This window comes from Myotis davidii, unplaced genomic scaffold, assembly GCF_000327345.1.
Source record: "Myotis davidii unplaced genomic scaffold, ASM32734v1 scaffold496, whole genome shotgun sequence".
NCBI classification, from domain to species: domain Eukaryota; kingdom Metazoa; phylum Chordata; class Mammalia; order Chiroptera; family Vespertilionidae; genus Myotis; species Myotis davidii.
In genome coordinates, this window is record NW_006289398.1 from 4,371,662 (window position 1) to 4,397,072 (window position 25,411).

A 25,411-nucleotide genomic window follows, 5' to 3' on the forward strand; every position below is an offset into this window, starting at 1 on the left:
GGATCAAGATTTTAAAACTTAAGAAGAAAAACCTCATCTTCCCTACCTCCCTTTCACACCATAACTCTTCTACCATCAGCCCAGATCCCTTTAGACCAGTGGTTCTCAACCTTGGCTGCACATTAGAATCACCTGGGAATCTTTTTAAAATCCTGATTTCTGGGCCTCATTCTCCAGAAATTCTGTTTCTTTGTTATGGGGTGGGGCCACAACATTAGCAACAAAGAAACAGAATTTCTGGAGGATGAGGCCCAGAAATTAGAATTTTAAAAAAAGATTCCCAGGTGATTCTAATGTGCAGCCAAGGTTGAGAACCACTGCTCTACAGTCTCTCAGTTTACTACATTTGTAACTTTTTGAGATAGTTGCCAAATTTATTTATTCTCAATTTGTCTTTTCTTTTAATTAATGGATATGAAATTATACATTTCCATCCAAATATTGATTTAGGACCACCAGTTGGGACATAATGTGCCTTTTTGGTTTATTAGTTTTAAGCATTATTAAATCGTCATTGTTACTTAGCAATGTGATATTTTATTTCCAAAATTACTGTGTTTTTGTTTCTTTTTTATTGAATTGATTGGGGTGACACTGGTTAACAAAATTGTACAGATATCTGCCATCTTGACCTTGAAGTCTATCTAATTGATTCTTAAATAGAAAATGTGATTAATTGGCATTTCCATCCAATTTCTTGAATTGCAAATGCAATTCTTTCTTTTGGAATCAATTTTCCTGAGCAATTGAGTGAGTAGCCTCATTGCTCGCATGTGAAATTTGCCCAAAAGATTTCTATAAAAGTTGCTAATGATGACTGTGTTGTTTCACTGGGATGCAGAGCTGCCCTCCACCCGCCCTGGCCCCAGCGGTCTGCTCATGTGCTTCTGCAGGAGGCCTTGTCAGATGCTTAGTGCTGTGAGAAATGGCACCTGGGCGGGTGCCCAAGCCTACATTAAGAAGGGAATGGTATTATTGTGCCTTTACAAAAGCATCTTTTATAGCCAAGCAGGAAGAAAAATCACTTACTCTCATAATTTGCTCTATGTATGGCTATTATTGTTAATTATAGTATCCAAATAAAGTGTTTGTTTCGGAGGTCTGTTTAGTTTACGTTTTCTCAATTAGTAAAATTTATTACCCTCTCTCCGTACAATTTGTTTCTTCCTATTAAAATTTTATATAACTTGATTGGATAAAGGATATGGATGGCTGACCAAAATAACTAGTGGGAGAGAGGCTGGTTAAGGTAATGCCTTGTTTCCTTTGTCATTCTATTGAGATGTTAAAATTCAAGCTCTTTTTTCTTTCTAAAATGAAAAAGGCTTAAGGAGTTCTAAATCTTGTTTAGCTAGACGTATCACCTTATATCGCTAAGAATTTTGAATGTGTTTTGACAGATTTTCTTTCTTTGCCATCTAGATTATAATATAGGGTTTCATTTTACAGCACTTAAATATTATAGTCATTTTCAGGAAGAGAAAAAGTTACCATCACCTAGCCCCCTTTATACTGTCATGCATGAATCATCTAGAAAATTTTCGGAATCCATCCAACTGCATTTCTCATTTTTAAAAAATTCCCATATCTGCATACTGTGCCAAGAATTCTATCTGTGTAGTTTAGAAAATTGAGATAACTAAGTAAAGCAAAACAAAAGAAATTAAATAAAGCAGGTTTTACAGTACCATCGAATAAAGCAAACTTTATTCAAATGCATTTTCTTACATAACATTTCCCAGCATTTTACATAATATACTATGAATAAAATATAAAGTAAATCTTCACATATAAGCCCAAAAAAATCTATATTCTATTGTCAAATGGTCTATATTCTATTGTCTATAGAATTTATTCTATGGGATTCTATTCTATAGAATCTATATTCTATTGTCTGGCTGCAGATGATAACAAATGTTTCCTTTTCTCATCAAGACTAGAATTGTTATCCCAAATATAACTGCAGTTGATTTTTAAAGAGGAAAAATAAATAGTTTATTTATGGTTACATTATATAGTTATTTAAACAGCATAGCTTGTGTTTATTGCATTTTCAAATCAGATTTACACGCATTTAAAAATGTGTTGTGTGATTCAGTGACTAGATCATTTGAGACAGAAAAGTCTGTTCTCTAGCATGTGTTTCTTCTGACACTTGACCTGGAAATCAGTCTAATTTTCTATGGCAAAACAATGTTATTAATTGATATCACCATTAAGTTACTTGATGATGGTATTATTGGTCTACATGTGTTTTCTAATTGTTTTTTATTTTAATATTTTGTCATGGCTTGATTATCTTAATTTATTCTCTTGCGAATATTGTTACCTTTTAAGTGTTGTGTGATTCAGTGACCAGATCATTTGGGACAGAAAAGTCTGTTCTCTCGCATGTTTCTTCTGACACTTGACCTTGAAATCAGTCTAATTTTCTATAGCAAAACAATGTTATTAATTGATATCACCATTAAGTTACCTGATGAAGGTATTATTGGTCTACATGTGTTTTCTAATTGTTTTTTATTTTTAATATTTTGTCATGGCTTGATTATCTTAATTTATTCTCTTGCGAATATTGTTACCTTTTAGGTTTTCAAATTTAAATGGCAGGTACTTAGTCATTAAGTTCTTTTTAAATTTTCTAATATAGCTTTAGTTTATGTACCTGTTTCATTTTCAGAGTAGAGCAGTTCACTTGTGGTACATCCGAAGTGTGGACTTCCTCCCAGGTGAGTATAATTTCTGACTGCATTACCTTTTTTTTTTTCAGTAATAATTTTTCATAACAATGCATTCATAATTGTTTGAAAATATCATGGTGTTACTCCAAATGGTTTTCTCTTGACATCTGTGAGGACAAGGACACACGAGGCCCCCTCGTAACAGAGCATAATTGTCCTGTGGGTCATGAGACTCAAAGTGAGACTGGGTCAGGGCTGACGAGGAAAAAACAAGCACATAGATTTGTGGAAACGGAGTTCCCGGAACAGTCCTGAAAGTCTGACCATATCCACATTTTTTTGCTCAGTGGAAAAATTACTCAAGGAAAATGCCTGGGGGATAAAGGAGGGAGAAAAGAGAAGAGGAAGAAGGGGAACACAGAAGGGAATTGGTGATTCCACATAAAATCTTGAAATTGTATCACAGAACTTCTTGCAGTTGCTCAGTCTCCCTCTTAGAACGCATGTCATCATAACTTCCACAAAATGATAGCTTTGTAATTCACAAGGGAAAGAATCATACTTCACCTATTCCAGGTTGTCGTCAATGGTAAGAATAAAGACTGTGGGCCCAGCGGCATTGACCTATGAACCAGGAGGTCAAGGTTCAATGACTCATCGGGGCACCTGCCCGAGATACGGGCTCCATCTCCAGTGGGGTGTGCAGGAGGCAGCCGATCAATGATGCCCTCTCATCATGGATGTTTCTCTCTCTCGCTCCTTCTCCCTTCCTCTTTCTGAAATATATAAAAATATATTTTAAATAAATAAATAAAATAAAAGAACACAGCCTGTGGCAAATGTGGAGGCCAGTGTGCACCTCTGACTTTGAGTTGGCCCTATCTTTTTTGTGGACAGAGAGCGGCTGGCTGGCATTGTGAGCACATACATACCATCCGTGCTTGAATGCCAGTGAGGGCGCCTTTGAATTGGAGACAGAGTGACCCTGACATTGTGACGACTCCTCATTTCCTGCTTTTGTAACTACTCTCAAGTAGTAGTGAGCATTGGAAACACTTCGCCATCTCAACGTATTGGTAAGTACTCAGCATATTTTAAAGCAGCTGGGCATTGCCAGTGACTTAGACTTGAGGCGTTAGCACAGATGACTTGGCCATCGAAGTCGCCTGTGCTGTCTTCGAAAGCAGTGCCTAGGGTGGTTGTTTACAAACATAAGCCTTCTTTACTTCCCCGCTTACACCCTCCAATGGTTTCCCAAGGCCGCATTCCCGAGCAAAACCGTAATAAAGCCCCACACCAGCCTGCGACCAGCTCCCAGTCCTCTCAGAGTCCCACACCCCAGGCCGCCCCTTCGCGTTGCCTGCGTTTTGCTGAACTGTGTCCGCCGCCCCCCAGCTCAGGCCTCCAGGCTGGATGGACGCTCATCGAGGTCCCGGTGTTGGGTTTCCTACCATTTGTCACAGCCTGACATTGAGTGAGGATGAATTAATAACCACTGTTACGGACAACACTTGTCAATTGTCCTCACCATGTTATCCGCACCACCTAGCATTGTGCCTGGGATCCGGTAGGTGCTCAAGAGATATTTTTGGCTGAGCTGAATGGATACACGGCACGGCAGTGACAGCTTTCTTTATGCCGAGGAACAACACATTACAATCCGAAGAGGACACTCGCAATGCGTAACGCACACGGGTGATCACACCTGAGTCCTATTACACTCACAAGGAACGGAAGGTTAAATCTCCTGAACACGGCGGGAGAATGTGCTCTTCTCCACCGTCCCTGGAATTTTTAAGTTAAATTAGAAAAAAAAAAAGCCATTGGGCTGCACCTACCTTCATTTTCTCCCAATTAACCTCACACTCTCCCCTGGCCACTATTGCATGTCTAGGACCTTTGCCGTTGCAAACAAACTCATGTCTAGGACCCTCATCTGCTCTCGGGACCCGTGTATGAAGTCACGTGTAATAAATAAGCAGGGCTCCACCCGCTCTGAAAGTTTGATTTTAACACTTCAGTTCTTTAGGAAAGTCATAAAAAAAAAAATCTGTATACTTGACATACATCTTATTATTAACCTTTTTCTTTGACTTTCCAAGTAAAGGTAAGCACGGGAAACCTGTTTTATCCAAGCCACAGCGGATCGCCCCTGGGGAACGGGCAGCTGAGGACAGGGTTCAAGTCACCCAGGCGGGAGTCCTTCCCTCGCCAAGACGTTCACCGTGGGCGACGCGGTGGGGACCGCCAGTGAGCCTGAGTGTCACTAGAAGAAACAGAACAACCGGCCACCATCTGTTTCACTGAACGAAACCGTTCTAGAGACACCAGCGGCCACATGAGAAACAACCTCAGGTTTAAGAAATCCCAGGATTTCTCTTTCTCTCCACGGCAGGGGCCACCTGCAGTCTGATTTTACACTTTATCCACCTTTACCTTTAACAGCTGCTGCCTAGCGGACCAGCTGCCCCCTTCCCAGGTGTAAGGGGGCGGGTTGTTGGCCTCACGCTGGGGCTCCCACTGGAGCTCGCACCCAGATTCTTTAGCTCTGCCCTTGAATCCCAAGTGCAACCAGACTGCATGCACCCCGTCTCACCCAGCGGCTCTGCAAGCCCAGCCCCGCGTCCTGCGCCGACCGGGCTGCAGGTCCAAAAAGGACGGAACAGAAATCAGCATCTGCCCTGTTTCTGGGGAGACTGACAGCCCTCAGCAGGCGGGTTACTGCCCAGCATGTCCCAGGCCCAAGTCCGCGCAGACGTTACCGTGGTCTTTCTCACCGTTTTGCTTGATGGCGAGCAGGCGGAAAGTGCAGGTGGGTGCATTTAATTTATATTTTTGCACTAAAAAGTTGGGTTTTATGACAAGGTAGTGCTAGGAACCTTAACCTCACATGTATTTTCTAAATTTTTCTTAAAAATGTTTTGGTTTGGGGGGGGGGATTTGAAACTTACAAATAGTTTATAACAGACATGAATTTACTGCAAGTTGTAGAATGCTGGCTCAATCTCCCTAAAGTTTTATTATAATATTAGATATTAAGAAAACTTGAGAAATAATAATATATTAAGGCATTGCTTCACAAATATTGGCTGGTGCTACACTTGAAAATAAACAATACAGTAATAAAATACATGATCTGAAGAGTTTGCTAAACACTAAACGTATTATTTATGTAAAGAATAATGCCCAGAAATGTAAATTTTATGCTACTTGCTTTAATTAGTAATACAGTAGAGTAGGAAAATATGTAACAAATATTAATATTTATAAGTCTAGAAATGAAGAAGTTTCCTTAGTAAGCCAAGTTCCCACAAAAGCTTTTATTACTCTTATTGAGAAAAAAATGATGATAAACTTTCACAAATGTAATCACTTAGGCTCGATCTACTTGATCTACTTGACTACCTTCGTTCTGCTGGCAGAATAATTTTATTATCATGGTTACTTTGTTTGCACATTATCGGTGAAGTGTGGAATCAGCTAAAAATCACAAACAACTGTGATTTCTTCCAGGATTGTAGAGCTCGGGTTTATGAGTGCCATTAATCTCAATGCCAAACATCCACAACATGCCCGTTTCTTTGTGAGTTTTCTAGTTCAGTGTTCCTGTTTACACCCTAAATATCTGTCATGCTGCGACATGGTCTTCTTTTATAAAGAGAATATTATTTTAATTTTATTACTTTTTTAGAGAGAAAGAGGAAGGGGGAGGGGGGGAGGGAGAAACCTCCATTGGTTGTTCCACTTATTGACGCGTTCATTGGTTGATTCTTGTACGTGCCCTGACCAGGGCTGGGACCTGCAGCCTTAGCATATCGGGACACGCTCTAACCAGCCAGCTACCCAGCCAGGGCTCCTTGGTCTTAATAATTAGAAATTATTGATATCAGAGAGGAAGGGAGAGGGAGAGAAAGGTCAATGATGAGAATCATTGATTGGCTGCCTCTTGCACTCCCCCTTCTGGCGATCAAGCCCGCAACCCAGGCATATGTCCTTGACCAGAATCGAACCCAGGGCCCTTCAGTCTGCAGGCCTACACTCTATCCACTGAGCCACACCAGCTAGGGCTGGGCAATATTTCATTGTATGAATTTGTTTAGCCATTCTTGTTATTTGGGTAATTTTCAGTTGTGGGAGATTAAGAGTAAAACTGTTACCAGCATTCTCATTGAGTCTTTTTGTGGACATAGGTTTTCATTTTACGTAGGAGCGGAATTGCTGGGCCAGAGGGTAGATGCATGATTCACTTTATTGGGAATGGCTCAACCATTTTCCAAAGTGACTGTATCATTTCTGTTACAACCAGCAATACGTGAGCATTCCAGCAGCTCCACATCCTGGTCAGCACTATCACGCCTTCCAGGCACGGCAGGACCATGGGGCCGGGAGACCACACAGCTTCGTGCCTGGGAGAGGGCAGGTGTCTGAGCTCAGAGCACAGTGAGGAGAGACTTCTACACCGTGAGATCTCAAGGTAAGCAATCTGTCCTTTTCCAGGCCTGACCCACGGCTCGGTTACTCGGTAAAATGTGTGGCTGGAGGAAAGAGGCTTCCTCAGACTCAAAGCCCTCACCTCAGCTCAAAGGTCCAACAGAGGCTGGCAGGTTCCTCTTACTTAGAGCACAGAGCGCCCTTGTTCCGAGGTTTGCTCCTCCCCGACCGCGTCCCCAGCTCAGCAAGTGCACAGGGTAACGGTGTTCATCTCTCTGGGAAGTCTGTCTCGGGGTAGGTTCGTTCTTTTACATGGACTTGGACCTGTGAAGCAGGGCTGTCTGAAAATGATGGTTTTAAACAAAAGTGTGAATTTCTGGTTTATTGGGTAACTTATGAGTCAAGGGGAGTGGAAACCTGTCGTGGTCTTTTACATCCTAATCGTAAGCAGACTCTTCCCCCAAAATGGTTTGGTCCAGCCGGCGTGGCTCAGTGGCTGAGCGTCGACCTATGAATCATGAGGTCACGGTTCGATTGTCGGTCAGGGCACGTGCCCAGGTTGTGGGCTCTATCCCCAGTAGGGGGTGTGCAGGAGGCAGCCGATCCATGAATCTCTCCCATCATTGCTGTTTCTATCTCGCCCTCTCCCTTCAATACAAGATATATTTTAAAAACTGTTTTGGCTAGTTTGAGTGATTTCCTAAAGATGTACTTCCCAGAAGAACATTATTAAATCAAGAATAATGAATGCTTTATGATAATTGCCAAGCAGAATGATAACATGATAATGGCATTATTTGTCAAAAGAAATGCTATGCTCCTTTCTTCACATAGAGTATTACTCTACCGATTTGAAACGGGCTCACTGGATTTTATTGTGTTCGTTGTGCTAAAATATTTGTGTGTTGTTTTCAAATTTGTTTGTGTTAGATACTCTCCCCTCTTCCACTGCTCACTGGTACCGGCTTCTTTCTGGAGCGATTGGAATTCTCTAACATTCATTGTGGTGATGGTTGCACAGTCTGACTATAATGAAAGTCATTGAATTGCACACTTGAAATAGGTGAATAGTGTGAATGTTACCACAATAAAGTCGTTATTCCTACAATGAAGCAGGGGAAGGACCTATGAATGTCAATGAAGCTTCTATGATATGTCTCCAGCAATTAACTTCTCACCCAACTGAAAACCAAAACCAATTCTATGGGGCAACTTCCAAGCACAGAGACAAAGGAGGTGAGTGATCTGGTCCCCAGAGCCTGAGCACAATGAATACAAGAGCGCCCTGGGTTTTTGTTGTTTGTTATCAGGCACTGAGCTAAACATTTTATTTATTTATTTTCTTAAAAATATTTTTATTGATTTCAGAGAGGAAGGGAGCGTGGGAGGGAGAGAGAGATAGAAACATCAATGATGAGAGAGAATCATTGATCAGCTGCCTCCTGTGGGCCCCACACTGGGGACGGAGCCCACAACCCGGGCATGTGCTCTTGACTGGACTCAAACCCAGGACCCTTCAGTCCGCAGGCCGACGCTCTATCCACGGAGTCAAACCGGCCAGGGCGGTACTGCTTCTGTATCCATTCGTCTGTTGATGGACACTTAGGTTGCTGCTATATCTTGGTTATTGTAAGTAATGCTGCGATGAACCTGTGGATGTCTATGTCTTTTCAACTTAGTGTTTTGAGTTTCTGCAGATAAACACCCACAGTGGGGCTGCTGGGGCCTGGCTGTTTCTGCCATATGTAGCCTTTGTCTGTTTTGGTCTGTTTTGTCTGGTACAAAAGGTTCTCTTCTGCCTCCTGCCCCCGCTGCCCGGGCCATGCCCCTCCCTCCAGAGCACAGTCTGTGGCGTTGGCCGCTTTGTAGCCTCCCTGAGCAGAGCTGAGCCCACCGGTCAGTTCCGTGTGCATTCATCCTCCCACCCGACGCCGAGGCCCTTTCAGAACCGGCGTTTCTCAGCGGCTGTGTTTTCTTCGCCTTGTGACTCGGAGGTTTTGAACGCGGGGCTTCCGCCTTGTGCTCTGACTTCCCCTCCGGAGCGTCTCCAAAACCCGCCCGGCACCATCTCCCGGAACCGAACCGCGCTCTGAGCCCGCACTGCGCTGGGACTCTCTGGGGGCTTTGGGGAGTGTCGCTTGGGCCCAATTAAAGCAAGTCTCTGGGGTAGGACCCAGGTGTGAGCTTATTTTTAAACGTCAGGAGCGAGAATGGCTACTGGAGATCATACTTTATCTCAAAAAGGTCCCTTCTCCTGTCCCCGAAACAAGGCAAAATCAACCAAACAAACCAAACAAAAAAATCATAATAACCCTTCAGCTCAGGGTTAGCCAGAGGGAGCCCTAGAAAGTTCTGGGGCCTGGAAGCTGGGGCTCCTGAGAGCCAAGTGTGGAAATCACAACATTAAAGGACACACATTCAGCCAACGGTATGTACTTAGCAACTAGACACTGCACTTGTCCCCATTTCAGCCACCCCCCGAGTCTGCGAGGAGTCCCTCTTGCTCACATCGGTGTTTCAGCCGATGGAAGCTCAGGACTGTTGCCCTGGTCTGCGCCGAGGGGTGGGGAGAGGAGCAGAGGCCCCTATCTTCTGTGTAGCTTCTTCTTACTCCTACGAGGCCCCTCAACTCTCCAGGGCGAGGGTGCTCTTTCAGATTTACTAATGTGGGGCGGTCTAGAAGTTCCAGCTAAACCCCTGTCACGGGGGCTCCATGGGGCATAGGAGGAGCATCTTGGGGTAGCGGGGCCCACAACTGGAGGCTGGGCATCCGAATAGGGCTCTTCATTTTGAGCACATCACCAACCAAGCCGTGCCTCAGCTTCCTCACAGCCTAGAAAGTGTAGGACCAAGTGCCGCACAGGCCTCAAAGGATTTTGTAAGATGGCACAGTCATACAGCTGAGTGCTCGACAGCCTACAATACACGTCAAACAAACAAAAGGGCTGTCATTGTGATTATTTATGAGCAATGAATTGGCCCATGTTCTATGTTCCCAACTTTGGGGACAGAATGGAGTTTGGTGCCGGGGTCCAGCCCTGGGGGTCCAGGGGTTCCCAAAGGTGTGGACGGAGTTAGCGAAGAATGTTTTACACGGAGACAGTGTTCAGAACTCTCTAGCTCTCTCTAGTCTCTGTGGATCTGCCTGTGCCTGGCTGAGGCCACAGAGAGAGATCCCGCGGCAATCTGAGCCTTTATTTTATAGTCAGAGGTAAACAAGGCAGTGGTTACCAAAGTTACACTGTTCTTGTGAGTTTCACTTGTTTTTGTTCTTCTTGCACTTCCCTCAGCCCATTAGCTTCCGGTGAAGATCTAGGGAGCATCATAAGGTCAAGCCTAATTATGCTAAGAGGACTGTGCCCTCTAAGCTGGGACTTGTTTATGACTTTGCCAACAGGTCAGTCCGAGGTTTAACCCTATAGCGGCTCCCCACAGTTTGAAAAATGAAAATGAAAAAAAAGTTTCATAGTAGATTTAAAGATATGAGCTCAATGCAAACAAAGAAAATAATTTTTTAAAAAAAGACAACCTGGGTATTTGTGATGACAGTGAGAATTTGGGGGAAGAGGGAGGAAGTGTTTTCTACTGTGCTTTATTTTTTAAAATATGTATTTGTATTGATTTCAGAGAGGAAGGGAGAGGGGAGATAGAAACGTCAGTGATAAGAGAGAACCATTGATTGGCTGCCTCCTGCAACCTGGGCATATGCCCTTGACTGGAATCAAACCCAGGACCCTTCAGTCTGCAGGCTGATGCTCTAACCATTGAACGAACTGGCTAGGGCTCTACTGTGCTTTATTTATGAGGTCCTCTTGCTGAAACAGGCTCACTCTCCCTTTAGCAGCCCGGCATAATAGGACAGAAACAGCCGACTTTTAATTTAAGTTGAATCCTCAACACTCCAGGAGGAACGTATGTCACTTCCTAAGCCAAAACGCAGACGCCGTCTTTATCCTCATCCCGTTCTGCGGAGACATTCGGCTCCTCGCTCCGTGCAGCCCCAGGACACGCTGCTGAAAGGCTGTTCCCTGTGGGAAAAGATCTCCAAGTTCCCCGAGATGTCGCCGTAACTTCTCACTTCAGCTGCTTATCCACAGAGCGTCTTCTCAGGGTCACTTTCCAGAGACATCTTGTCCAGCGAGATCATTAATATTCACATTCACATCAGAAATTACTTCCTGGTGAAGAGGGTAAGCCCATAACAAGCTAGGGAGATTGCAGAACATTTGCTGAATCCTGAAGGCTTTGGTCACAAACAAGAAAATGAAAGGAAGCAAGGGAAGTGTGTTCCAAAGCCATCGGAAGCGCTGTGTTCCGCTCCGTTCCTGCCGTGGCCACGCCTCTGTTCTGCTTATTTCTCAGCATTTGTGACACTTTACGGTGTTTGTCATTTTATTTTCATGATTAACTTTGGATGAGTTCTTACAGGTGAATCGCACGTTATTCCGCATGCAGTTAGCAGTGAATCAATACTTAAAATTACCAGCTAATTTGAATCACATGAAATTCTCACTTTCCCGCGTCGAATGCAATTCACTATCAGCAATCTGATCCACCTGGTTTTATACAGACTCACTCTTGTCAGTTACTTTTTCAAATATCAAGTTGTACTTAATTTGTGAATATCTAAAAATGTTTTCCCAGGTATATCAAAAAAGTTTAGCTAAAATTCTCCTCTCTGCCCTAACCGGTTTGGCTCAGTGGACAGAGCGTTGGCCGGTGGACTGAGGAGTCCCAGGTTCGATTCTGGTCAAGGGCATGTACCTTGGTTGTGGCACATCCCCAGTAGGGAGTGTGCAGGAGGCAGCTGATCGATGTTTCTCTCTCACTGATGTTTCTAAATCTCTATCCCTCTCCCATCCTCTGTGTAAAAAATCAATAAAATACATTAAAAAATAAAAATAAAATAAAATTCTCCTCTCTAATACTGTAGATGTTTGCACTTTATGGCAATTAAATAATTTTGACACCATTTTCAAATTGTGCTTTCCCAAACTTAAAAAGGCACGTTCCCTAAGTTCCCACCACACTGGTGCTCAGACAGTTCTTCTGAGCATTTCAGCCAGTCCCTTCTGCCCTTTTCCTTACCTCTGCTCCGTAGAAAATCAACGTTTTAAAACGTTTGTTTCACAATAAGAAATGTGGGTTTCCTTTCAGTTACTACTGGAAATCACAGATGTTAGTGGTGTCTAACAAAGATACACATAGGTGATTGCACATCTTTCATCGCTGATTTAACTCAACTTCCCTGATTTTATTCTTATCACCAAACCAATAGAACCTCCACAAATATTAAATAACAAAACATTATAAAGGCTACACAATATCCCCCCTCTTATCTATGGGGTAGACATTCCAGGACCCCTCTCCATGCGCCCCCAGCCCCGTGGATGCCTGAAACCACAGATTACTGAACCTTGTATATACCATGTTTTTCCTATACGTACATAACCATGATCATTTTTATTTACAGATTAGGCACAGTAAGAAACTAACAGCAACGCTAATAACAAAATAGAACGATGATAGCAATGTGCTGAAATAGAAGTGATGTGAATGTGATCTCTCAAATATCTCATTGTGCCAACCTCACTTTTCTTCTTGTGCTGACGGAGATGATTCGAGGCCTACGTGACGAGAGGACGGGATGTGAATGACGTGGGCGTGGTGACATGGCGTTGGGCTCCTTGGCCACAAGCACTGGGACACTTGCCAGTCCATCGGATAACCCCCTACGTAGTGACGAGCAGGCGGGCAGCATATACAGTGTGGCTACGCTGGACGGAGGGGTGCTTTCAGCACACAGCTCAGAACCCTGTGCCACTTAACACCTGCCAGTTGTTTATTCTGGAATTTTCCATTCATGGTTTTGGCCCGCAGGTAACTGAGGGTCTGGAAAGTGAAGCCGCAGACAAGGGGGCTTACCGTAAACTCCAAGTTGTTACTGTTTTCCTCTGCTCCTTTCCCATTTTCTTTTCATCCCTGAGTTCACATTTCGGGATCATTTGTCTACCAAACCTACACGGAGTTATGCTTTCAAAGCGGGGAGATCCCACAGAGCCCTCATCTCTCAGGGTAATTCCAGCTTTTCCCTTTACCTGTAACGAGATTCTTTGTCAATATAACGGGCCCCCTCTTTGTCACCCCAATCTGAGTGTGGGCGCATTGGAGGTGGTTTTGCTTGTTCTCTCTACCCTTCTCTGGGCACGCGTTTTGCCTCTTCCCCTGGAGTGGGGAGCTGGCTGTATGTTTACCGTATAGGAACCCCTCCCATGCGACACTGCGTTGTTCCCGTTCCAACGCCAGCACCCCCACACGGGTGCTCCCCGACAAATCCATCCTCTTCCTCACTAGTAGAATCACCACCGATATTTCTCTACATGTATTTATTCCTCAGTCCGTCCTCTCCCCGTGGGAGGGGGAGGGAGAAGATGAAGTGGGAATGTAGCTTGGTCAGGGGAGAGGGGGAGATGGAGGCTCGGAGAGGGGAGAGCAGGCCAAAGCTGGGAATTCACGGCCTCTTCTGGGCCTGCTCCCCACTGGGCGTGCCCCCTCTTCACAGGTTTCTTAAGACTAAGGAAAGGGAAGACGGCAGCCTGAAGTATCGGTGCTGGTGTGATGAGGGGCTGCGCAGAGGTGATGGAGGGGCGGGGGGACATGCTATTGGGGTCCTTCACCTTCTCCAGGGCTCCCCGTCCTCCACTCGGACCCGTGGCCCAGCTCCCACTCCGGAACAGCCTGGCTGCGTTGCATGTCTCATTGGTGTTAGACTTTGTGCCCAGGCTTTTCATTTTCCCTCTTCCTTAGATGGAAACTCAAAACCAGAACTCCAAGAGTCTTACGCTGCATTTTCCTAGCCGATAGCTCATGTCTTCGAAGCACAATTTGGAGTCACAGCCTCCTAAACTCACAGCGCTTTTCTGTTAGATTGTTCAGTACAGTTAGTTATCAATGGGTACAGCTATTTCTGGAAGCTGTAACAGAAAGGGGGTGGGGACACACTGGCTCTGCGTTTGGAAAGTCTGTTGGGGACCAAGTCCTGGAAATCAGCTTGGATCGAAAAGGAAGAGGCCGCCCTGCCGGGCAGCAGGCGGGGAGGACAGACCGGAGGAAGCCTCCTGCGGAGGTAACAGGAGGCTTTGTTCTTTGAGGTCATGAGCAACTATAAAGTGTCCTGGGACCCCCTCTGCTTGGGTGACCGCTGCTCTGTTAACAATGGCACCTCCAGACCTAGTTGCTGTTCCCACCCACCTACTCCTGGGGCAGCAGGTGCGAACCTGCCCTCGCTCACGGGAGTCCCCGCCCTCCTCTTCCTCCTGCTGCAGAACAGGCCCCAGCCTACAGCGCGTCCCCTCAGAGCTTCCAGCACCTTCTTCAGGAACCCCGACCCCACCAAAGACCGCATGCCCCCCCCCCGCCCCCGAGAGGCCCATCCTGGCTCCTGTGGAGGGAGCCCCTTGCTGGCAAGTGATCAATATGTGGCCGAACGGCAGGCTGGAGTCTGGTTGACTTTGCTGGGTTGAACGTTAAAGGTTGAAGTTGGCGAGTTTGAATGGTTTTCTTAGACACTGGGAGTTTTAAAATAAGTTTGGTTGTTTTGGATGATCTATACATGATAAGAAATTTAAAAGAGCACAGTCCTTCGACACATAATGAAAGAAGTATCTGAGCCTTCATAGCTTCATCCAAAGCTGACGATTTTCAGTAATAAAAACTTCTTTCCATCCTGTTGCTTCCCATAACTTTTTAAAAGACATGATTGTCTGGCTAAGAGTAAATACATGCCCCTTTGCTGTTTCATTTTGGGGCGAGTTGAATGAACTCTGGGGTTCCTCTTCTCTACCGAGCGCGGTCTCCTTGGCTAGTCTGTGACGGGATCCTGCGTTTGTCTTCCCTGCGAGCAGGCCCCACGCTGTGTGTGTTCAGGGTTCTTTTATGCTGATGGATGCTCCAGGCATGGTCTAGCCCCGCGGTCGGCAAACTGTGGCTCGCGAGCCACGTGCGGCTCTTTGGCCCCTTGGGTGTGGCTCTTCCTAAGCCTTAGGAGTCCCCTGATTAAGTTAATAACAGTGCACCTACCTATATAGTTTAAGTTTAAAAAATTTGGCTCTCAAAAGAAATTTCAGTCGTGCTGTTGGTATTTGGCTCTGTTGCTGATGAGTTTGCCGACCACTGGTCTAGCCTGACATATCTGGACTGCATTGTAGTTTGTTTCTAGACACTTCTATTCCAGCTTTATGCATTGCAGCTTCAAAATGCACCTTATATCTGACAGGAAGAGTCCACTCCCCCCCCCCCACCATTGTCCTCTTCTTTTTTCAAAATGGTCTAAATTATTTAGACTGTTTACCTTTCCAAGGGCATTTTGTTAAAACTTGGTTCACTTCCAAAATAAAGTTACATTAAAAATGGTCCTCACTGCAACTTTATAAAAAAGGACATTAAACTTGTAAATTAATTCTGAAATAATTGAATGTACTCTCTCAGAACTTAGTATGCTCCCCCCCCAATATTATTTTGTTTCGCTGTACAGTTTCTTTTAAAAAGAGATGGACCTAATATTCTCACTGTATTAAATACAACTTGAATTATTTTTCTTTAATAAAAATAATACTCATAATAGAAAAATTTGGAAAGTGCCAAAAATATGTATACCATCACACTCCTAATAGGTCATAGTATTGATAATTTCCTATTTATTAATTCACATATATTTTCACATTTATTTATTTATTATTTAAAAAATCTTTATTGTTGAGATTATTACAGATGTCCTTCTTTTTTCCCTCCATGGTCCCCCTCCACCCGGTTCCACTCTGCCTCAGGCCTTCACCTGTGGGCCTTACCCTATTGTCTGTGTCCCTAGGTAATGCACACATGCATAAAGATCTTTGTTTAATCTCTTCCTGCCCCTCTACCTCCCTTCCCTCTGAGAATTGACAGTTCGTTCCATTTCCATGCTTCTGACTCTATTTTATTCACTAGTTTATTCTGTTCATTAGATTTCTTATTAGTTTATTTTGATTTTTAGATTCAATTGTTGATAGATATGTGTGTATTGCCATTTTGTTGTTCATATTTTTGATTTTTTTCTTCCTCTTCATAAAGAAGACCCTTCAACATTTCATGTAATACTGATTTGGTGGTGATGAACTTGTTTAGCTTTTTCTTGTCTGTGAAGCTCTTTATCTGACCTTCAATTCTGAATGATAGCTTTGCTGGATAAAGTAATCTTGGGTATCTTGGTGTGGTCCTCTTTGAGTTCCTCTTATTTGGGACTCTCTGTGCTTCTTGGACTTGTAAGTCTATTTTTTTCACCAGGTAGGGGAAGTTTTCTGTCATTATTTCTTCAAATAGGTTTTCAATATCTTGCTCTCTCTCTTCTTCTGGCACCCTCATAATGTGAATGTTGGTATGTTTAAAGTTGTCCCAGAGGATCCTCACACTAGCTTCATATTTTTGGATTATTATTTCTTTTTGCTCTTTTGGTTGGGTGTTTTTTGCTTTCTTGTATTTCAAATCATTGATTTGATTCTTGGAATCCTCTACTCTACTGTTGAATCTCTGTGTATTAGTCTTTTTTTCAGTCAGTGTATGCTCAAAAATGGTCCTTTTCATTTTTTTGGCATTCTCACTAAGATCATTGAAAGTCTCACCAAGTCCCTTGGAGGTTTCTAGAAGATTCTTGAATAACCTTACAACCGTGGTTTTGAAGTCTATATCCAGTAGTTTGCTTTCTTCCATTTCTTTCATTTGTGACATGTTTCTTTATCTCCACATTTTAGCTGTTCCCTTGTGTTTGTTTCTATGTATTGGGTGGAGCTGCTATGTCTTTTTGAGTTGGTAGAGTGGCCTTGTGTAGTAGGTGTCCTATAGGACCCAGTGGCTCAACCTCCCCAGTCACCTGAGCTGGGACTCTAGGTGCATCCCTTTGTGGGCTGTGAGCACAGTCTTGTTGTAGTTGAGACTTGATTTCTGTTGGTATCCCTGGGAGGAATTGACCTGCAGGCCAATTGGCTGTGAGGACCAGCTTGGAATACAGTGGGAGAGCTGCTGTGCAGGAGACACCCCTATGGAGCAAGACTTGCTTCAGCGGGGCTTTGGTGCTCACTGAGTCTGCCCCTTGAATGTGTCACTTATGTGTAGAGTTGTAATCTGGTATGGCCTGACACTGACCACTGGTACACCAGCTCTTGGGTCTCCAGGGAGGAGTAAAGGCAGCCACTGCCTGGGGCCACCTAGCAGGAGTTGGAGAGAGAGCTGCAGATTCCTCCTCTTTGTATCGGGTTTGGAAGTGCCCAACTGAGGTCCAGCTGTGAAGCAAGGCAGGCTGGTGCTGTTGCTGGGTCTTGGGCCTTTTGTTGATAGGTTTGGGCTCCCTGACCCACCTGCAGCTTGTTTGAGAGGTTTTAGCCTGAGCAAGGACAGGCCATTCATATGCAAAAGCTTCTGCATGCAGCTTGGGTGGGGTTATAAATTGGATGAGGTGGGGTCTCAGGGAATCACTGGGGTGGAGCAAACAGAAATGGCTGCCAGTCAGCCCTGCAACCGGGGAGGTCCCAGCATAGAAACAATGATCCCTGCGAGAACCTTTGTCTGGGAGAAAGCTACTGCTGAGTTCCTGCCCCGATGCCAGACAATCCAGTTCCTCCTCGTATGTGTCTGCATTCCCCAGAGCCTTGCCCTGGTGCTGAAGCTCAGAGGAAGTGGGACCTTGTAAGTTCAGTTCATGGTGCTGGCCTTTTACAAGGAAACGGCTGGGTCTCCAGCAGCCTCCATGTCACTGAGGCCCAATCCTCACTGGTTTTTACAGCCTGCAGTTCTTACTGCCTGTAGAGACTTCTTTTGTCAGCTCTGGGAGCCTGGGCTGGGGGTCTGGTGTGGGGCTGGGACCCCTTGCTCCTCCGTGTAGCCTCTGCAGGGATGATCTCCCTCTCGATCAGAAAAGCGGCCCACTTGGGTGCACAACCAGCCCGTTCCTGGCCCCTGCACCTCCTACCGGTCTCAGTGTGCTTTCTTCTTTACTCCTCTAATTGTAGGACTTCCATTCAGCCAGCTTTCCCGCGGTTCTGGATGATAGTTTTTCTGTATTTTAGTTGTACTTTTGATGTGGTAGTGGGAGGCGGTGAGTACAGGCATTTACCTACGCTGCCATCTTCTATTTTCACATTTTTATTGTTAATTTTGACAACTTGACTCAATTATTCATTTCATTACTATTTTCAAATTTCCTTATATTTTCTAAGTGATCGCCTTATTATTTAGAAATGTTAATAATTATATTTCTGCTTCTTAAAAAGTTTTACCTTATATTCCATGTTGTGATGGGCAGAATAATGATCCCCAAAGATGAACAAGTCCTACCGTCTGAAAATGATCAATATGTTATGTTATGTGATGAAAGGAAACTAAGGTTACAAATGGAATTCAGGTTGCTAATCAGCTGATTTTAAAATAAGAAAACTATCCAGACTGCCCCAAGCTAATCTCGAATCCTTAAAGGCTGAGAAGCTTTCTGAGTCTCAGTCTGAGAAAGGTGTGTGATCAAGGAGGTCAGAGAGGTGAGATGTTAGAAGGACGGGACTAAGCATCACTGGCCTTGAAAATGGAGGGGCGCGGGGAGCTAGGAGCCGAGGAGTGTGAGTGACCTCCAGGGCCAGGAGAGCCACCAGGGGGGATGCCGCCTGCCAATGCCTCGGCTTTAGTCCAGTAGGATCCCCGTCAGACTTCTGATCTGCAGAACGATAACACACAGATGTGTTCTGGGCCATTAAGTTTGTGGTCATTTGTTACTGCCTTGGTAGAAAGCTAACACACATGTGGCCCTCGCCTGTTTGGCTCAGTGGATACAGCATCAGCCTGTGAACCGAAGGGTCCTGGTTTTGATTCTAGTCAAGGGCATGTACTTCAGTTGCAGGCTCCTCCCTGGTCCAGCTCTTGCAGGAGGTAACCAATCAACCTGCTCCTCTGACATCCATATCTCTCTCTGTCTTTCCCCCTCTTTTCCACTCACTCTAAAAATTAATGGAAAAATATTCTTGGGTGAGGATTAAAAATAACAGAAAACTAACACACGTGTTCTTATCTTTACTTAGAAATGTTAAATAATATTGTCACATTTCGGATGGACAATAGGTTGACAAACCCAGGGAAGGTCTGCCATTTCTCAGCCACAAATGACAGGGATTCTTCTTTGCTTCATTAAATTTAATTAAATGTCTAGTTTTATTGATCTGATTTCTAATGATACATTTTAATGGCTTCCTACTGCATTTGTCTAGTTGCTTCATTTATTTTTATTTAATTTCTGGAAGTACCATTTGTAAGGTTCTTATCGACGTATTGGTCCCTGCTGGTACGTTTGCTCTCATGTCTACACTTGCTGTGACAAGCCTCAGGTCTGATGTACACACTCCTATTTTCATCTTCTAACTCTTCTCACATTTAAGCTACATTTTGAAGGACAGAGCCTATAAGCAGTAAACATAGCTAATGGCTTTGCCCCGGGCTCCTCAATTTCTCCGCAGTCATGGGTGTGTGTGTGTGTGTGTGTGTGTGTGTGTGTGTGTTGGGGGGTGTTGGGATGGGGGGAGAGGGGTGCGTGTGTGTGTGTGTGTGTGTGTGTGTGTGTGTGTGTGTGAATGTCTTCCCAGGAGCTCTTCTTGTTCTCCTTGTTGTAACAGCACACGGCTCTTAGACTAAGTCATAGCAGCCCGGCCCTTCCTAACCGGCAGGCGGTAAACTAAGATGCTTTCTCTCCTGGGAACTGAATCTCGAACTGAATGCTATGGCGCTCTTGAAGTTGAGTTTTTAGCTAGCAGTATCTTCCTTTTAAAGATCAGTGTTTACCTAACTGAACCAGGGCCAATTTCTAATGTTTCCAACCAACAGCCGTGGACCGATACACAGGAGACAGTGGTCAAGGTGATATGTAATACCCTCACCCAACAGGGTTTCCTTGTATACTAGTTCAGTTCATGACTTTTTTGTTTTTAGGGTAAGACTGGGTATAATAAGAAAGAAAAACATGTCCAATAATTATGAAGAGGCATTAGACAAAGAATAAATTCTAGCAGGATCTCCCCAGTGACTCCAGTGTTGCCCCGTGTCCCTCCCAATCAATTCCTGTTTTCTCCTGGAGTAAGAGGCTGGACAATGGAGGTGAGGTGAATGAAGTGGGGAAACTTCTGGTTCTAGTTTTGCCGGAAGGATGTCAGCAAACCTCCGTCCCAAGTCAATCCTATGTGACTCCCAAACCAAGTAAAAGGTCCAGCAGCCACACATCCCTGGGGACTCACTCTCCTGTCCAATGGTGACCTATAAATGAGAGTGACTCCCATGATGTGGTTTAGTTGCCGATGTGGCAAACAAGGGCAAGACGTCCAATGCAAGTCAGTGAGTGACCATGAGGACACTGACCATGAGTCCTTGGGGAAAAGCCAGCACGACATATTGGCACCAGATAGGCGAAATGATAGAACTAGGAAATAGGTAAGATTTGGCAGTGGGTCTGTTCATTTGAGCTCTTTTGGACAAGAACCTTTCTCTGAGCCTTTAGCGCACCCGCTAGCTGCTGGGGTCCAGCCCCAACGGGTCCAGGGGTCCCCAAAGGTGCGGACGGAGTCGGCGAAGAAGGAATGACACAGAGACAGCGTTCAGTTGATCAGCAGCCTTGCCAGGATCTCTAGCCACAATCTCCAGCCAAGTTCTGTTCTGGATCTCCAGCGAAGTTCTGCCGTTTATTGTCTTGTTGCATCTATATTTATACCAGTTGATTCTAATCCTATCAATCTCTATTCCAAAGGTTAGGGAGTTTCTTATCTCCATTCCAGGGAGTAAAGATTATGTAGCTTAAGCATGATTGTTTGTAGTTAAAGTGATTAATTACCCGCCTGGCAGTTAAGAGGTTTTATTCCCTCCCTAACTTCAGGGGAAAATCCCTACCTGGGGAAACAACCTTTCTCGGAGAGGTGACCTTGGTTAAAACACAGCGCCAAGAAGGTGAGCAAACATATTAAGAACAGTATGCCATATATGCCAGGTCCCTTGAAACAGCAAGGATGGACCGGCTCCCGGCAGCTAGCGTGACCTGCTTCCAGAGTAAACGTTTACAAATTGGAGCTGACCTATACTTTCACTGAAATGAATCTGTAGGAAAAAGTTTCGGAGCCAAGACGCCCATGTGTATACAACTCTATGGAACCCACAGGGAGACGGACGGGGTTTCCTGAGAAGTTACTGAGGCAGCTCTGTAGCTAAAGAGGAGTCGGAACGCCTGGCCACAGGAATGTCTGAAACCAGGGTGGCTCACAGACGCCAAGCAACTGGCGGTCATGTACTTCCTCCTGCAGTTCTACCAGGAATTTGCTTAATTCACAAAACCAGGGAGTGAATGATGTGAGAAATGGATGAGAAAGGTTATGGACAACAATCGCTAGTAATATGTTGGGTGGCTAGAATGAATGCTTCCTCAGGTGAAACACTTTCTAGTTTCCGTGGGGTGCTTCTTTCCTTCCTTAATTCCTCGACCCCCCACCCTCATGTGACATTTGTGAGAGAACCAGGGAAACTATATTAAGGAATAATTATTAATTTTTATGTGTGCTGATGGCATCGTGGTTGTATTTTTGAAAGTCTATCTGTGAGATATGCACACGGAAGTATTCCCTGGTAAAATGTAATGATGAGTGGAGTTGGATTGAAAATATTCCAACACCACTTGTCAAAACCTGTGTGTGTGGGGAGCGGTGGGGCAACAGCGGACAAGACTGACAGAAAGTTGACAATTGCTGGACACTGGGTGATGGGTCCAAGGGGATTGATTAGGCTCTCTCTCTACCCGTGTGAATGTTTGAAAATTTCCATAGTAAATGTGGTGAGTTTATAGGTGATTTATCTTATCTTTTCTATTTATTTATTTACTTATTTTGTTGTTAATCCTCACCCAAGGATATTTTTCCATTGATCTTTTAGAGAGAGTGGAAGACAGAGAGAAATATTGATGTGAGAGAAACACATCGATTGGTTGCCTCTTGCACACAGCCTGACCTGGGCTCTGGCCAGGGAGGAGCCTGCAACTGAGGTACGTGCCCTTGACCAGAATCAAACCCAGGACCCTTTGGTCCGCAGGCCAACACTCTATTCACTGAGCCAAACCGGGTAGGGCTATCTTTGCTTTTCAGTAGTTGATAAGCTTTTACTATGATGAATAAGCACTAGTTTTTCAACATTTTGAAGGTATGCCCTGTATTTCAAACACTTTCCCATTTCTAATGGCATTCGTTCAACCTTACGTGCCTCTGCCTGCCTCCCAGGTTTTGACAAATGAATGTTGACGTTGTCAGGAAAGGTGCGGCCTTCCATCACAAGGCAGTTTTGAAGTTCGGTTGAGATCACATTTCTGAAAATAGCCACCACAGCATCATCCAAAGGCACTGCTGTGTGTTATTGACTTGCTTCTGGATCTTCTTTTCTTTCTGTCTTTTTGCTGTTATAATCCAGATGTTAATACAGATATACAAATAAATGAACTTTGGCCTTGTACCCTACCATGCTGATCACTGGGATTGGGCTTTTCCCTGAGAGGCAACTAAAAATCTCCTTTGAGTAACTGCTGCAGGCAGAGAAATGATCCCCAAATAACTCTCTTTCTCTTAAGAGTATGCCCATTAGGAAACCTCCTATGCTCCTCGTTCTAATAGATAAATGTAAAATACCTCCTCCGTGCATGGAAAATACTGAGGTGGTGAAAATAATAATAATCATAATTATAATTATAATAATTTCCTTTTCCCTGAGCTGTGACAGCAGCTGATGCGGGAGGCTCACTTCGAAAATGGAAGCAAACGAGCCCAGATCCTCCTCTGCGGACGCCTAGGTCACCTGGGCAGCACGTCGGTGTCTCCAGGCCTTTCCCACACTCATCTCTTTCCTCCCTCTCAGGGACCCCATTCTGCCAGCACATCATTTCCCCACAAATTGGTTAGGTCTTTTCTTCCAAACATGGAGCAATTTTGTGTGTGTGTGTGTGTGTGTGTGTGTGTGTGTGTGTGTGTGTTTTGTTGTTGTTTGAGTGTTTTTCTTTTTCTTTTCTCTTTTTCTGACAACATAAGTCAAACCAGCCTCTTCCATCATCTCCTCCTGCCCAGTCAGCATTGGTCGTGCTCCTTCTCCCCGAACTCCCCCACACCCTGTGGTCTCCACCCCCTGGCACACCCGCTGCCTCGCGCTGTGCAGGGCGTTGGTCAGAAAGAAATGAAAGTCTGTGGGTCCCACGACAGGTCCACATGCCACCCTCCTGCTGCAGCCCAGTCCTCTAGGATGCTGTTCCCCCGGAAGTAACTGACCAGCTGCTGTGGACATGGTGGCCTTCATCTCGCCCAGCAGGGAGAGCCCCAAGGACAGCGGGGACGTCACAGAGAAGTGGTTGGGCATTAAGCCAGTTGTTCAAAACACACCAGGGGTTGGTGACAAGTGCTGAACTAGGCAGCCTGAGCCTGTGGCTGAGGGGCAGGGTTCCTGGCTCACCGCAGGCGCCCCTGATAGCAGGTTAGCAGGGGACAGCACTTTCTCTGGCACGCTGTGGCCGTGGGGCACACTGTGGCCGTCGGGGTGCACTATGGCCATCGGGGCGCACTGTGATTGATGGGGCGCACTGTGGCTGTCGTCGGGGTGCACTGTGATTGACAGGGCGCACTGTGGCCGCTGGAGCGTACTGTGGGTGACTGGGCGCACTGTGGCCATGGGGTGCACTGTGGGCAACAGGTGCAGTTCCCGTGTCTGGCCGCCTGGGTTTGTTTGTGTGCTCACTGTGCTTGGGCAGCAGGCGGGGGCGCAGTTTCAAGTGGCTGCATGAATGAAGTTGTTCCCCTTGGCGCCCACTTCTCCCTCCCTCTGTCGGCGGGGGCCTGATCATGGCTTTCTCGCGCCTTTATCTTGACAGGGGGTGTTTTAGCCATTATCCAAATGAAGTATTGATTCTCACTTATGAGCCTCTAACCCTTCCCCAGCGGAATTCCGCTTACTTGATACAATAGCTAAACCCGTAGGATTAAAAATGCTTTTCCGAGGCGTTTAAAAGTTGCTTACAAAACGACGGTTCATTTGCGGAAAACAAGCTGAGTCTGGAAGCGATGGCCATCGGCTTTCTCTACTGTGGGCCCAGCTCCTTCCCCCTGGGACACACATGGGAAACCTTCTCTTAAAGTCCCTTACCATCCGGTGGGAAATACACCCAAATCACTGACCGCGTGCTGGACTCATGAGCCATAGTCTCCGACTATGTGTAAATTCTTTTGCAATATAGTCGTTGGCCTTCAGGCTTCCATGATATTGTATTTAACTAACCCCCAGCTAAGGACATGACCTGTGATTTCTGTTATTTATTATTCTTTTATTTCATGAAAACTCAGCTTCTCTTATACAGAATGCTATTCGCCATCTACAAATGCCATTCCCTGTAGCAGGAGCATCAGGGAATCGCCCCCAGGCATGGGCAGGGGGGAGGGCCGCTGGCTGGAGGGCCGGCGCAGGCTGCAGCGGGCACTGTCCCAGGAGCTTGTCAGGAGGCGAGATCCAGGCTAGTTTGTCTTCGCCTGGGAGATACTGGCTTGTTGTCTCTGCTTGCGGCCCTTGTCGTTCCCGGTGGCCGGAGGACTTACTGTTCCACTCGGTTGTACTCAGAGTGTTGACTGCAGAACAAGCAGATCGCTGCCTCTGGCCGAAGCCTCTGTCTGAAGCTGCCGGTAGATGACAGGGCTCATGCCCGGATTTGCTCTGTCGCCCTCTCTAGCTTCTCCTGCCATCAGTCCATCTTGCTGGTGCTCTCTGGAGGTCATCAGAGGTCAATGTAATATCAGTAAAAGTGTTGTTTTCCTTTAATTTTCATTGATTGATTTTAGAAAGAAGAAGGGAGATGTCTTTAAGATGTCGCCAACCAAAGGGGTCAGGATAGTCCCTTCCTCACTCACTTATCTCTCAGCCTTCATTTATGCTCTTCTGCCATTTCCCTCTCAGTTACTCACTTAAACTCTATCCAGTCTTAGTACAGACCACAAGCTTGACCTCCTCCATGGGCAGGATGGCCTCAGGTTCAGTAGCCTTCGGGCATGTTTATAACCAAGAAGCCACCCCTGCCACCCCCCTTGAATGTACAAGGGGAACTAATGGCATATTAGGGGGACACTCTAACCGACTTGTGTATATCAGTCAGGTGTTAACTGAAGGATGGCCCCAGGTTCAGTGGCCTTCGGGCATGTTTATAACCGAGAAGCCCCCCCCCCACTTGAATGTACAAGAGT

General features: G+C 45.3%; 1 protein-coding gene across 1 annotated transcript in view; it reads left to right on the forward strand.

Annotated features, from left to right (window-relative positions):
- Positions 1–25,411, forward strand: part of PARP8 (poly(ADP-ribose) polymerase family member 8) — a 203,191-nt gene that overhangs the window by 650 nt on the left and 177,130 nt on the right. The window lies entirely within an intron of this gene.